This window comes from Bactrocera oleae, chromosome 6 (assembly GCF_042242935.1).
Source record: "Bactrocera oleae isolate idBacOlea1 chromosome 6, idBacOlea1, whole genome shotgun sequence".
Classification (NCBI taxonomy): domain Eukaryota; kingdom Metazoa; phylum Arthropoda; class Insecta; order Diptera; family Tephritidae; genus Bactrocera; species Bactrocera oleae.
The window spans coordinates 46304550-46320355 of NC_091540.1; the positions used below are offsets into that span (position 1 = coordinate 46304550).

Genomic DNA, 15806 nt, shown 5'->3' on the forward strand with positions numbered 1-15806 from the left:
TTTCAGGTTAATACACAAGAAATGCTAAAATATTTTCACAAACCCCACACATTAACTTAACAAAAGAAACAGTTAAGTCAAAATAAAGAAAATATTTACATCGCTTTTATAAACATACTCGCATTTCTGGATTGTATTTGCTATAAACCTTTATCAAGTGTGAAATCTGTTGCAAGCATTTCTCAATGGCACCAAATAAGTATGTGATGCCAGCATGGCTTACAGTAGCTAGCATTAAATCTTAATTCGAACATGTCTTCGCATTAAATTTAATTTCATTTTTAAAGGATTTTGAAAAATCTTCTTTTCAGAACTCTAGCAATTTTTCGTCACATAGTTTTTAAAAATAGAAATCTTCAAATGAAGCACACTGAAAATATTAACTGTCATCGAAACAAATATTTTATCAAAAATAATAGTTTTAAATTAATATCTGAATCACTATTAATATGTCAGTTCACTTCTATTACAATTACACTTCGGTTTTCATCAAATCTGGAAATCAAACTAGTCATAAACACAATCCAATATGAATATTTTGGAAATGATCCGAAGGCAACTCAATTACCTCTACAAATCGATGTTTATTAAACTTGTAGAAAAACAAGAAAAAGCCTTGCACCGAAGCTATAATACACTTCACAAATACAAAAGATTCCAAAATAATAAAAAAAACTTTATTGCGATATTTCAGTTTGTTTGGCAGGTCTCCGACGTTTCCTACTGGGTGTTACAAACTTCGTAGCAAACTTATTATACCCAGTTCAGCATATAAAAATACAGTCCACCGACAAATCCACCGAACTGTGGCTTTTCTAGTTACGAAGGAAGCTACCACTTGAATTGACTGCAAGGTATGAGCATTCCTGGCCCAGCACACACACAAAGGTAATATTTCAATTAAATGGCAATTAATTAATTAAAAGCAAAAAAATGAGAATTCATTGAATTTCAATTATCAAACGGAATTTCTAATACTCTAATGAAATAAGTCAGGTTTACTTAAGTAGCAAGCAATTTAAATGACAATTGATTTGTCGCTTTGCTGTTGAATTCGCTCTTTTTTACACAGAAGCATACTCGAATAATTAATTTGAGAAATCATTTCCTAATATTTTTCTCATCCACTTTATTAGGAATTGAAAGTATTTTAACCGCAGTTGATGCTATAGAATATAGTTCATACATACAAATCTGTAGTGTGATTGTATGGCTTAAAATTATTCAATTAATGCCCTGATAGAACGACAGTGCTGTCAAAAAGAATCAAGAACGTATTCTATGTACTATCACATAATCGTTTACTATTTATCAACTAAGGAATACATTCTTCTTCAGACGCTCAGTCGTAGGTACTCAAACGAAGAACTACGAAGTTCTTGCGTCACCTTAGAATTCCGACAAAGAAGATAGATAGAAAAATTTAATTGTTATTATTCTTTACATTGTCGTTGTAAAATTAAATAAAACTTTGAAACCTCTACAAACTGTATCCTTCCAGACATTCCCAACTGTTTACTAAGATTCAAACTTTCAACGTCACGTTGTCGGTAAGGACCTAATGATTTCATCAGAATAGAATTTATGCGTGCTGTTTCAGAATTTTGTACCTCAACTGGTTCTAACACCCTTAGAAAAATGTTTATGCCATCAGTAATATGTATGGTATAGAATATTGCAACTCAAAGGTATTACAACATAACAAACATGCAACTAAAAAAGTATTTATATAAAAATACAATACTCATAGTTTTGAAAAAACAGCAAAACCCTTAAATTTAAATATTTTTTTAAACTCGCAATTTCCACTCAAACAAATTAAAAGGCATTTATATTTAATTCTTTTGTGCCAAATGATAATTTAATGGTAATTTTATGTCTTCATTTGGAAATGATTGTTGGTCGACACCAGAAAAAATCAAGCTCCTGCACAGCTTTTATTACAATACAAGTTTCAATTCGTTTCGCATTAGCATAGAGTCACTCCCGCACATACTCGTACATGTGCCTTTGTAAGCGTGAGTTTGTGTGTGTTTCGCGAAACCTTAAAACACATTTAAATGCGACCGGAAATGTGCGGCGAAAATAAAAATTAGAATTATAAAAAAAAGGAAAAGAAAGATGTTGTTCAATTTGTGTTTTTGTCGTTTTGAGCTTAACAACAATACAAGCACACAAACAAGTAAACATAATTGTGAATATGTGTAAATACTACATTTATATAATATATGCTCAACTGTGTGTATGTGTGTGCGGTCTTAGCAGCCCTATTATTAGCATTTAAGGCGTTTGCATAGAAATTTACTTAACGTTTGTTGTTTTTTTTTGAGGATGAAATTTTTTCCATTTCTTCTTATTTGCGGATTTTGGCGCTTCACCTTCATTTTCCTTACACTTACGTTTTCACTAGCGCTGCGTCAAATTCAAAGCAGGATAAATAGAAAGAGCCGCTTGTACCGTTTTTCATTGTAGTTGTACGTTTCCGCTTATTTTTTGCTTTAATAATAGCAACAACAAAACGTAACACACCCGCTACACTGGCGGGTCAACTGTAGTATTAAAATGAAGCCGTTCATTTAGGATTTTTTCTGGTTGACAGAAGAATGTTTGTAGCGGCGGAAAATGAAGAAACACAAAAACTTGTCACTCGATCCAAAACCAACAAAAAAATCTCCAAAACGAAAACGAAGAAATCAAGAATACGGAAATGTGGTTTTCCTGGCAGATTTTCATCAACTCCCGCATGTATGTGTGTAAGTACTAGTTGTCAGCTGCTGGATAACGAAAAATGCCAACAAAGTGTGAAAAGAAAAAAGTAAACAAAGTGCAGAAGAAGCAACAAGAAACCAAACGAACGCACAGAAAGGCGCGCAAAAACACCGTAGAAGGATTCCAAAAGCAAATAACACACACAAACCAAAAAGGCGATACAAAATCCCAAATAAAAACCAATTATTGCGAATTTTATGATGTTCAGTGGGAACTGGATGCCAACTGTGGCAGATATGGGGTTTCAAAGCTGCTCTCGTGGTGGGATGCCAAGTAAAATTAAAGGCTAAAGGACCTTCAAAAGGTTCAAGTGCGTCGGCAAACGAGGCTGACGGCAATTGAGTTGTTGGATGTCTAGGCAGCAGACAGCAGGCACCAGGCAACAAAGTAAACCCCCCCGTGACAAACTTGTTGTATAATTGCAACAACAACAACACAATACGGGGCCAAGCAACAGTATCTGCGAAATTAATTTTTTTTTTGTATTCTACGCTAGCGCCCCTTTCTTCTGCATGGCGTTGCGTGAAATGAGCAAGCGGTGGAGGATTTCATGAATTGATGGGATTTGTGGTGTCGTTTTTGATGTTTTACATTATTAATTTTTTTGGCGCTGCTACATTTTTAAAATTTTTGTGACATGTCTGTTTTCAATTTGTATTGTACTGCGAGTGATTTTAAGATTTAAGATTTCGGTCAGAGGTGAATGTTTAATAATTGAATTGAATAAAAATTTTAATTTTTTTATATGTTAATATTGGCTATAAAAAGTACGCTGGAACTTTGCAAGTGATATAAAAATATGTAATATATAAGTATAAATATCAGTTTGTATACTAACTAAAAGCTCCAAAGCTCCTTGGTCGTTCGTTTGAAAATTTAAACACAATCTCTGTGAGTCAGAAATTTTTTTTTTAAGTTATCCTGTTTTTCTTTATTAAGATATTTTTTGAGTTTGATATAACTTAGCAAACTAATCTGAAATGTGCTCCAAACAAAGGAATTTAAGCTGTGCACTAGGAAAGATATTGTCCGTTTATGCTATCAACTAAAAAATATATTTTGAAAACGGCTTTTTATAGCCTCACGATTCATTTGAATCACCATCTCTTTAATTTTTTTGTACGGAATTTAACAATATAGATATTTCTACTTTGGCTCAGCAATTTTCCTAAAATTCAGAAATCGCCAGACCCTTTCAGATTCTTCCAGAACAAATCCATTACCAAAGCACAACAATATAAGGAAATTTCGCCAAAAATAATTAAATTATCCACCTTTTAGTGTAATCGATGTATATCTGAGCAATAATAAATTTCGTATGTAAGAACTCATAATGTTTTTATTTCGCTTTAAATGTTTCTACCCACTTAACTTCATTGTGCATACTTAAATCTTTTGTGTCCTTATCCCTGATCCTGTGTCATTGATGCGTCAAGTCAAGTATCACAATGAGGTTAGCTGAAAGCGTCTATGCATAAGCTCATATATTCCACAAATTACCTCAATTCGCCTTCCTAGTCTTCGTGCAGCCCTCCTCCCGCAGCCAATCACAAGCACACATGCGCAAACTCACACACACGCTTCACCTCATAGCCTTTTAGCTCGCTAATGTTGCGGTTATTTGGTTAACCTTGCCATTCAGTTTCAATAGATGCTGGATGCATTTATTGCCACCACCATCCATATGTTTGCGTGTGTGTGTTTGTGTAGTGGTATGTGCTCGCCGTGTGCAAAGTATTCCCTTTTCAATATCTCGTCTGCGTTTTAGTTACAATGTTTTATGGTTAGTGCTTTGTTGGCTTGTGTTTTGCTTATTATTATTATTGTTGCTGTTAGTGTTTATGATAGTGGCTGCGTTACGCTTGCTTTTGCTGCTCTACTAAGAGACAAATTGAGTTTGGTAAGCAATTTAAAATGTAAATTCTAATGTTGTGGCATGTGGTGCTTCGGAGACTCGCTCCTGTGGATGTGGTCGCGAGTTTGTAAAAATAGTGTAATGGCAGCTATAGTGTGGTTACCTTATTTTGCTTGAGTCGTCTTTAGCAAATGTGGAACAGTTAATTTACTTGCATTTATGTTAGTATGTGTTTGTAGTTCGCACGAATATGTGTAAATAATAATTGTAGTGGAAAGTCACTTGGTAAATACTTTTAGTAAACAATGTGTATATTTGTGTTTAATATTATAAGTGTTTGTGTGCTTAAAAATATAGAAATATGTGTATGTATGTGATTTTATGAATTGTCAGAGGGAGCTTCTTCTGCCCATTTTCAAAATAATTTCAAAAATATATGAAACCAACACCGTGGCAAGTATTCAAACAATTCTTTTACTCAAATTACACTGGTTTACAGTGGTTTTATTGCCTTAGATATTAAATCGATTTTGGATATATGTATGTATGTGTGCTCTCAATTCATGAAACTATCAATGATTTAGTAAGATTTGCTCTCCTTCATCATATTTAGATTCTGGTGGAACCCGCACCCTCTAGTCAACACTATTGTTTCCAAAATTATCCGACAACTTATCCAGATGAAAATACCCATGTTTTCTTTTAGGTTTTGTAAATTTTTCAGCATATTTTTCACTATTTCCTCATAATTTGGTGTTTTATAGTTACCGAGGAAATTATCCAGTATCAACACAAAACTTTTTCAAAATTCATTTCTGGTTTAGTCGTAACCTTAAAAAAATCTGTACCTATCAATAATCATCAATGTCATCAAATATTCGACCCTTCAACTTTTCCCTACTAAAATTCGAATTTATACTACTACTGTACTGTAATTAAAACAGTATCATTTCACGTCAAACGGTTTAAAAATTGCTTCATCCTTTCTAACTTGATCACGTATTAAACCACTCAACTAATTTTCAGAAAAGAGCTTTGACGTAGATGTTTCACTCTCCCATTAACTTCCATTGGTAGGCTGATTTGTGGGAAATCGGCGACATCATAGTTTCCGAGGACATGCCAATAACTTTGGAAACGTAAAAGAAGGTTTTCATTGAATAAAAAATGACATTTTGTGGACTGTAAGTTTTCATATCTCGATGTTTGATTTTTATTAAAACCTTAAAACCTTTCGAATAATTTTTAGAATATTTTCGGTAAGAAACCTAAAAGTGGGAATGAAGCTAAGTTGTCGATAATGTAATAAAATATAATATCTGTAATATCATAAAAACAAAAGCACATTCCATACTAAATTCACTGCACATTAATATATTCTTAATCTGGACACTTGGAAACATTAAATTTTGCTAAGATATCCAGGACAACAAAAAAAAATATTTCTCTGTAGAGCTATTTTCTATATATATTTTCAAAAGCCGTTCTTCAATATATTTTTATTCACAGAAACATTATTTGTGAATACTGATAAGATATTTATAGATTAGTTTTCTTTTAACCGCATTCAGCGAAATTACTCATACGCCCAGGTGGTCTCACTTAAACGCAAGCAACGTAAATGGCAGAGATTCAAGCAATAAATTATAGACGAGAGAAAGAAAATCTAAAATAATAAGCAAATATCTACCATATATTGTAAAGTTCTATTGACATTTTCTTATAAATCAAATCAATGGAAAACTGGAATTTTTAAATGACAAATATTTGAGATGAATTTTAAGAAATGATAGCATTAATTTATTATTATGTGTATTTTCTGCTATTAAATATTAGCAGCCAATAAGATTTTATCTACAATGAGAACTAAGAGTACTTTTTCAACGAAATGCGTGTTTGGAGTTTAAATACACTTAGATACATGTATATACTTAGTTTCATATATTATTTTTTTCAATATTAGATTATAGTGAAATTATTATTCATATTTTAAATATAAATTGAAAATATATACATATTCTTATTAATTTTTCATCAATATTTCATTTAAGTGTTTTTCGAAATAAAGGTCGTCGGTTTTCAAGAATATTATATAATATAAAAATCTGACAAATAGGCCGACTGTGTAAATGCCCGCACAATTTAATGCAAATAGCATAAATGCAAAGGAATTCAAAATGTGTATGTATTTAGGTACGTGTGCGTGTACTTTGATGCTGTAATAATTGTATTATCACCGCTCATTTACAACAGTACCACATCCGCTACATACACATAGTCAAGAGACTTTTGTTGCGTATGGTATATGGTATAATTATGTGCCTGTCCTTATATACATATTCATTTACATATCGATCGCGGAGCAATTTCTCCCCGCCTACGGCACATCAAGCCAATTAATTATCAACAACAATAACAAATTAAAACACCAACAAAGGCAAGTCTGCATTTGTGTGTATGTTTGTATGTGCCTAAGCAGTTGGGTATGAGATGGTGTAGAATAATAATGGCGACAGTAGCTTAAAGCAATTGCACATGTTTTCAGCATCAAATACTGAATTTGGTATACAATTGCTACTCATAAACGAATACAAAGACAATTTAATGAAAAGCCTGCAACAATTTCCAATATTCAGTCAGACATTTTCCCCAGAGAAGGGAGGAAGAGATAATGTATTAATTTAATTTTCATACAGACAAGTAAACAAAAACATATATACACCTACTTAAGGTTTTAAATTTCAAAAATATTTACAGATATTAGAGTAATCACGGTTGCTTTTGTCATAGTCGAAACAGCTTGGGTTGTAAAAAAAAAGCGCAAGTCCTCAATAATTCTGCAGATAGTAATTAGCTCTTGAGTTTCCTTTCCGGGTCGCAATAAGCTCTTGGTGGCAAATGAGCCAAAATGTGTTAAGTACATCCACAAAGATTGAATTTCTCCCAATTGTTAGCACGACGATTTTCTATGGCTCTCACTGAATGCTTCATGCCACTTGAATACTTTCAATCTATATAAAGAGAACTTGGTGAAACACTTTTGTAGTATGAGTATTTACACCAAAGCAGTACGTCAAGTGCAAAAACACATGTTCAAAGATGTTTTTAAAAGAAAATATCACCACACACATATTTTTTACTAAATAAATAGCCGTCAGCTCAAACTAATTATCATATTACTTATATATGAAAAGTTGGCACTTTTCTTTAAGTGCCTAGTTTAAACGAACCGATTAGACAAATTCGATTATGCCCTGCACATATTATATCTCTTAAGGCATGCCACTTACTCTATAAGAAGTTTCTTGCATTTCAACGCAAAACGTGCTTGCAAATTTGTATATCTAACCTCACAAAATATTTATATGTATAAGCAAAGGGTTCCATAAATAATAATAAAACAAAGTAGCAGCAAACCGATTGAAAATTGTCGCCTTGATAAAGTTTCTAGTGGCACAAATTCGCCGCCTAACCCTTTGACACACATACGAGCTTTGCCAAAAGAACGAGTAGCTGGTAAGAGAGCGTCAGACGCCATTGTCTGCAAACCGAAGTTAAGAGTTTGTCGCCGAAGCGCTTTGAAATTTACTACAAAATCTTTTGGTAATTTGTAGACAGTTGCAATTACTTTGTGTTGTTGCGCTTGCAATTCTTTAGCCGACACAATAACCCAAATACACAAAGTCGTTGCTGCAAAAGAGGGCAAGCGGAAATGATTGCCAAGCATGTACGAAAGCAGGAAACTAACAGTAAGGTCTACATAAATAAAAAGCCGATGGAGAATGATTATCCCAACCTTACAAATACAAAATATTCTTAGAACTTTGAAGGAGAACTAAACCGTTGTATGTTGGTAGCGCAAATTTAGGGGTCTCTTTCAAAATCAGTGTGAAGATAAAGAAAAGAAATAGATAATATAAAATTGTTAAAGGAGCTAAATTAATTTTTCAAATAAACTTCTAATAGAGTAATAGAATAGTTCATCCGTGCTTGCACAGTTTGCTTTTGTCTAAAACCCCCTGAATTTATACCAATCGGGAGAAGATTTAAAAGATATAGTAAAAATGTCGAAAAACTTCAATTATTTTGAAAAAGTTTTTGTCCTCTGCATCATAACATTTTCGTTATCAAGAGCAATTATTGTTACCTTTCCTTTGCAAACCCCGGCTTTCATATGACAGAAGTATATAATATATGGGACGTCTCCTATTTAAAGCACATTTAGTTTAAAAAATTCAATATTAAGTAAAATCGAATGATGATGTACAGTTACTATTGAGAAAACTGTTGATAATCAGCCCAATAGGCTTAAGTAAGTTATTAACATAATGTTAGTACTAAAGATAATGGTTTATAGTTTGCATTGAGGCCCTCATGCACCAAAGAGCTATTGCTTGTTGTGTTTGAACGATTAACTGGAACACAAAGCACAATGATTGGCAATTCTAAGCCCGATTGTTAGGAGCACATTTAATACACACTCATGCATATGTGGTTGTTGTGAAAGTACTACAACAACAAACACAATAATATTGCTGTAAATTTTGCAAATGTGCAAATAAAGCAAATATGAGCGCTTCGCATTAAAATAAATATTTCACGAAATGTAACAATCAGTGCAACGAAGCAATCAACCAGAAAGCAACCGAGTAATTGTTTTGCATGCACCGACTTCTGACTTAGCGTCAATATATTAGCAATCATTTTCGTATGTATGTATGTATTCGTCTAGCTCGTGTAGCGGAAAGGTAAGAGCATTCATATTTCAGAATATCGAGATTGGAAAATTAAAATCACTAACAGTTGGTGTGAGGATCGAAGCAATCAATATAATGAAAATGAAAATTTGAAGTGATTGTTGAAAGTGGTTGGTTACTGGAGCATACACGCGGAAGCACATGTTAAGAGTGGCGTTCGAATGCACATATGTACAAAATCACGTAGGTGAATATGTTGAACTTGTGTAATATTTCATTTGACTTGACAAAGCCACGGAGTTGAATTTGTTAAATAGGCAATATATACGAATATGGGACAGGATAATGTAGATATATATGTATAACTGCGACAGTGAGACGTGAAATAAAGATATGAAAAGTTACTTCTGATCATATATCGGTACGAGAGATTAATTTTAAATCGCTCAGTATCTCAAAAGAGTTTCAATTTATAGAATCAAGAGATAAATAAAGTTGATTTAATATAAAACTCTGTTTTCTTCCTTTGAATCTGCCTTAAGCTACCTTGTTGAGAAATTTTACATGCATATACAAGTATGTATAATGGGTTTTTGCGAATCAGCCGGTCATAACCATACCTCAGTAACCAACGACATGTTATATAAAATTGGTCGACTGAATGGGTTAGAGAAACTATAAAATACCTTAGCAGTAATTATTTTTATAACACCTTTAAATCTATCTAAAATCATATATTTTCCACGCGGTATGATAAATTTAAAATATGTAAGTAGCTGAAGAATTTAATGTCACTGTCGCATAAAGTAAACTCAGCTAGCTGTATAACAATTTGTATTTGAAATTTTAGTAGAAATACCAATAACTAATTGACCACAGACAAGCGAATCAAATCCAGAGCCGCTAAAGGCAACAGATTCGGCCGAGTGTAAACAACTTTTAAATTAACCTGAAGTAAACGGCACCATAAAGTCACTACATTTTCAAAACAAAATTTTCTTAACAAAGAATAATGTCCCACCATTACACTCGTCATCTGAGTTTTCAACCTATAAAATAAGTCAGTAGCATATAACTAAAACCAAATGCCAAAACATGAAAGCGGCAAGAAGAAAACCAGCAACATAAAGCACATACAAACTCCCACAAACACTGATCACTGCCGTCTAACAAACTATATGTGCGTTAGTGTGTGTGTCTAGTTAACTTATAATGAAGCGGGAGTGCAAGCCGATATAGGCATTGGTATGTGTGTATTTTCCATATGCATTTCAACCTCGAACATGCAGGCGGACAAAGCCGGAAATGTAAGCTGTGAATACCGGAAAAACCGCAAAGCCAAGGCAACACAAAAGGCTGGTTTCGTCAATAATGCACGTGTGGTTGTGCAAGGGAAACAAAAACCAATCAATATAAGCGAACAAATGGCATAAGCAGGAAATCTCAAAGGATATGTTTAAAGAGCGATGCGAATTTGTGGTGTTTCACGGGAAACGCTGGGAGAGGAGCGAGAGCAACGCTTTGTGATATTTATTTATAGAGTTGACGTCGTTTTAATTAACAGCAACAGATAATAACTGTGTAATACCCATGTACAGCGGTAATGTCGTGTTGAAAGAAAACAGCAACAACAACATGATAAGAAATTGGAAGACAAAAGGCGACATGCGAGTGCCTCTTTATTATCGCTTTTGTTGTTTTACGGTTACTTCCTTCTTAACTGCATGAAATATTCAGTTGGTTTTGTGAAAAGGAAAATCAAAGAAAGTTATTGTTTATGAATTTTTGAAATATAAGAAGAAGCGCAACAACAACACGAAATAACGGGTAACGAGAAAACAAAGGGACTAGTCAAGATCACTGCTTAAGATTTTTTAAGAAGAAAATTCAATATACATTTAAATTAATTTGAGAGAGAGAATCCAAAGAAATCCTTTCAAGAATTCTTAAAATGCTTGCCAAAAGTTGCCATTAGAACAAATAAAGTTGGGAAAATGTTTTGGGATCGGTTTTCACCCAAAGTGTTACAATTCGGAAGAGAATATTTTTAAAAACAATATAACATTTACCATAACTGTAGTTTGTTGTGTTGTTGCTTGCGATTTTGTGGTTAAAATCCAGTTACATTGAATCGATTGTTTTGTATTTGATACAAATAATTAAAAAATGATGTGCACTTACACACAAATGCAAGCAGATAGGTTTACATTCGTAGAAAAATGCATAAGTTTGCACGTATGTTGGCATGTAAATTTGTACAAAGATTTTTCGAGCAAAAACCGCATGCATTCATGCATAAAAATATTTCCTGCCTTTCAAAAGAGGTGCAGATGTGTATGCGGAATAAGTTTTTGTGGCAGGCGAGTGTGTATGCCAACACAATGAGATTTTCAATTATGTTTTCTAAATAAACGCAAATAATTAGGAGCAAAGTTTCACATAAATTTGAACAAAAAATTGTTAAGAAAACTAAATAAAGAACCCTCTGCATTTGTATATGTATTTTTGAAAGTTAAACTACGGTTTTAAAAATAGAAAAATATAGTTAGTATATTTTGAAAATAAGTTATATATCAATGAAGAAATCAACGAAAACGCAAATTAGACATTTGTATAAGCAAACTAAAAGCAACGATATTCAAACCATCTAAAAATATACTTCAGAAAGTCAGTTAGAGTTTGGGGTATCTCTTTCTATTTTACCTAGTTTTTAAGCCTATCGACACTGCAGCCTTTCGTATTATTTTTTAATAGCGTTTACAGTTTCTTGCAATTTCCGCACGCTCAGTATATTTTGCATATTTAATACACAAATTGAATATGAAATTAGATTGCAACGTGATACGATGATATGAAGGTCAAAATATACAAATTCTTAATTACTTTATTAGTAACTCTCTAATTGCTTGATGGGGAGTACAGCATTTAATTAAAATTTGATCAATCTCAGATGCATTGAAGCAGCAAAATGGAGGCCAATACATTATTAATGTATGCAACAATTTTTCTATACATTTTCAACAAATTTATTATTTATATATAGGGTACATAGGTAATAAAAGTGCCACGGTGCGTATACGCAAATAAAAATTAATTTAACTTAAAGAATCACACTTCCAACTGCGCTTAAACAAATGACGCAGACTTTTCTTAAAACGGGAAGTTTTGTAAAAATCAGCTCATTTAATTAAATTTAAATTCCATCGGTTTTAGTTAATTTATTAACACTGCATTATACTTCACTGACTAGCTTTATGGAAGCATTCATATTTGTTAGTGCACGATTACATTTTACTAATGCAACAACCGTCATATTTTTTTCTTATTAATTGAAAAAGATTATGTTTGAAAATCCTATTTGATTTAACTAGCTTACTTTTTTAAAACTAATTATGCCAATACTTGCAAAATAATATTTATTAATTTCAAAAAAACAAAAAAATTCAAAATCGCACTAGAACGTCAGGGCGTATACATAACAGTTTTAAGTGTACTTTAAAGTATCGGCAAATCAACTGAACGTTAGTTATGGTAGAAAATCTACTAGTTTCCACAAAACGTACAATAATTACATTATACAACTAATTGGGAAATCCTAAAAATAAATATCAAAATAAATTACTTGATTGCGACAGTGCGTATACGTAACATTTCAATAAAGCTTGTTCAAAGAAAATCAATAACAACAAAATTGTATTTCAATCATTAGAAATTACCATAAAATATAAATACATATTAATCAATTTCGATAGTGTAGCTATAGAAATATGGAAATTTGATTCAAAAGGCAACGCAGAAAATTACCAATTTTAATTTGTGGAGTTACATTAGCATTACTGCAGCAACAAGTGTCGCTTATTGTTATTGCTTAATTGTATATAAGCTATTGAATTTGTGATATCAAAGCAGCATAGGCTTTATGGCTTTAAAAGTCTCATAAATTATTATTTTTTCCAAAAAACTGGATGCCAGCAGATTCAAATCTTCTACCTGGAATGTTAATTGAGTAAATATTGAATTGATCTATTCACACTCCATATGAACCTGCCGCTGAAAAAGTATCCACTTGTTATGAGGAGTTCAGCTATTAGGGGAATTTTTCATAGATTAAGTTCCTTTAAGGGCTTCAATGTATGTGCGTATGTTTGTGCCCATATTAAATATTCATAAATTCACTTTCATGTAAACAAATCAGCATTCACAGACAATTGTCTGTTCGAACTCACTTCAACAAAAACAAAATTGTAGAATTTATAAGCGAACATACACAGCCACTTGTCAGTTCATGCAAACAATTTAAGAATAATGGGCAACGAACCTGAAAGTATGTAAATTTTATTGTAAATAAAAATGTGTTTGCATTAAGGCTATTAGGCAAATCGAATAAAGATTCTATTGCAACATTAATGGCTGCATTAAGTGATTGCAGCAACAAAAAAATAAGAACATTTGAAACTTGAGGGTGAATATAAAACAAATTCGAAATGAAACTCTGAAATTCGATCTTTAATTATATGCATGTTCTCACCTACATTTACACTCGCCTAAAAATTTTAATATTCCAAAAATTTTTTAACAAATTTATTCACTTTCACTGACAGCTGCTTTCATTGCTTATGAATAATCCTGAAGAAACTTGGAAAAATGTTATTTATGACGTTATTTTAAGATTTATTTTGCTTTACACTTTTGCTCTTATAACACTGCTGTTAAGAATCTTACACTTTCATAATTGGTTTTGCTTTTTTTCTCATGAAAATACTGTGAAATATTTTTAGTAGCAAAAAATCAAAAAACTGTATATAGTTTTTCTGCAATGAAATTATTTTTTGGTTAAGATTTTTTTTTAAAATATTTAAAAAAATTGCAAATATATTTAAAAATATACTGAAATTTTTTTTCAAATTTTGCTTTTAATTTTAATCTTTATAAAATATTCAATTTTTAGTGCTCAAAATAAAAAACATAAAACAATTTAGGTTATATATCAATAATATATTATTAATAAAAAGTAAATTGTCTAGAAATGAAATCCAAAGCGCGATATAATAATCATGTAAATAGTATTAAAAAAACTAGTTTTTCGTTATTAAAACTGAAATTAAAATAAATAATTAAACTGAACTAAAAATTTTAAAATTTATTTTTTGGCAGAATTAATAAATTAATTGAAATCATTTCAAATAATTTTCTTATCAAAAACCATGAAACCACAAAGTTTGATATTCTATTTTCTTATAAATATTTTGAAATAAGAAAAAAAAATTTAATAAATTTAAGCAAATTTGGTTACTTTTGTCTAATTTTGTTGAACATTCAAAACTTGATTTTTAATTTTTTTTCAATTAAACTAATGGTGGGCGGTTACTAATTTTCAATTTAATTTATATGTATTTATTTTAAACATTGCACTTAGTTACACGTATGCCCATTAGAATGTAATTACTTTTTTCTTGCTTGCATCAATATATATAAGCACTTTTCACTACTTCATATTTCATATAAATCTATGTATATACGTACATACACACTACATTATTAGCTAAGTAAACACATTTACATTAATTTGCATTAAAGTATGTATGCAGCTGTAAGTATAATATTTGTTTTTGTTATTTATGTTTGACTCTTTTTTTGTTAACACTGCGTCCGTTTACCGTTAGTTAATTTTTCGCACCGTTCCGAACGCTGTAAAATCCGCAACTGAAGTTGCTCCTCGTCGGTGCCTGAATTTATATGCTGTCGGTGAATAAGGAAATTTTGTTTATGTGTGCGAAAAACTGCGCAGTAACGGAAAAGCTCTCACATGTCGTGCGTAGGCTCTTCGACAGTCGGTTAAAGGCGCTCTTATACAATTGTGCCGGCAAATTTTCGCGGTAAAAATTTGTTGATGTATAGTTTGGCATTTGTTATAAATTTAATAGAAATGTAATTCAGAATGAATGGAAATAAATTAATAACAAAATTCTTAAATTCCTTTTTTTTAATTTTTCTCATGTTTCTTTTTTCGTATTGTTCTAATAATAACTTACTCCTTAATATATGCAACAAAAAACGATTTTGTTTTAAAAAAACGTCGTTAAAAAATTGTACATTATGTAATTCTTTTCCCCATTATCATTAAAATATTACAGCGCTTTCTATTTGATAGTAATAATTTTGCCGCCAAAATTTCATTGCAACACACACAAAAGTATTTATATCAACACGCACACCCTTCCCTAGCAAATATCCCTCCAGCCGCCTGTACTTGTATAAGAGAAAATACAACGCTGTGAAAGCGCAACAGCTGTCTGCCAGCAAATGCCGCTAACCAGCGTTGGGAAATTAGGCAAAAACAAATAAAATAGCAAATTCCGAAATTTCGCTTCTCTCTCAGTAAATTCAGAAGCTAAGTAAACAAAATATTGTAATGCCATGTGCTCCTTCGCTATTTGCCGCCTCCAACGCGACCCACTTGTTGATCGACTGCTCAATTATTCAAC

General features: G+C 31.8%; 1 protein-coding gene across 1 annotated transcript in view; it reads right to left on the reverse strand.

Annotated features, from left to right (window-relative positions):
* The window catches only part of LOC106620232 (uncharacterized), a 100227-nt gene extending 86108 nt beyond the window's left edge, over positions 1-14119 (reverse strand). Inside the window, exon 1 of the mRNA XM_036372201.2 lies at positions 13850-14119. The gene's annotated coding sequence lies outside the window, so the exon portion shown is untranslated. The remainder of the gene's footprint in view (positions 1-13849) is intronic.
* Between the last annotated feature and the right edge of the window lie 1687 nt (positions 14120-15806).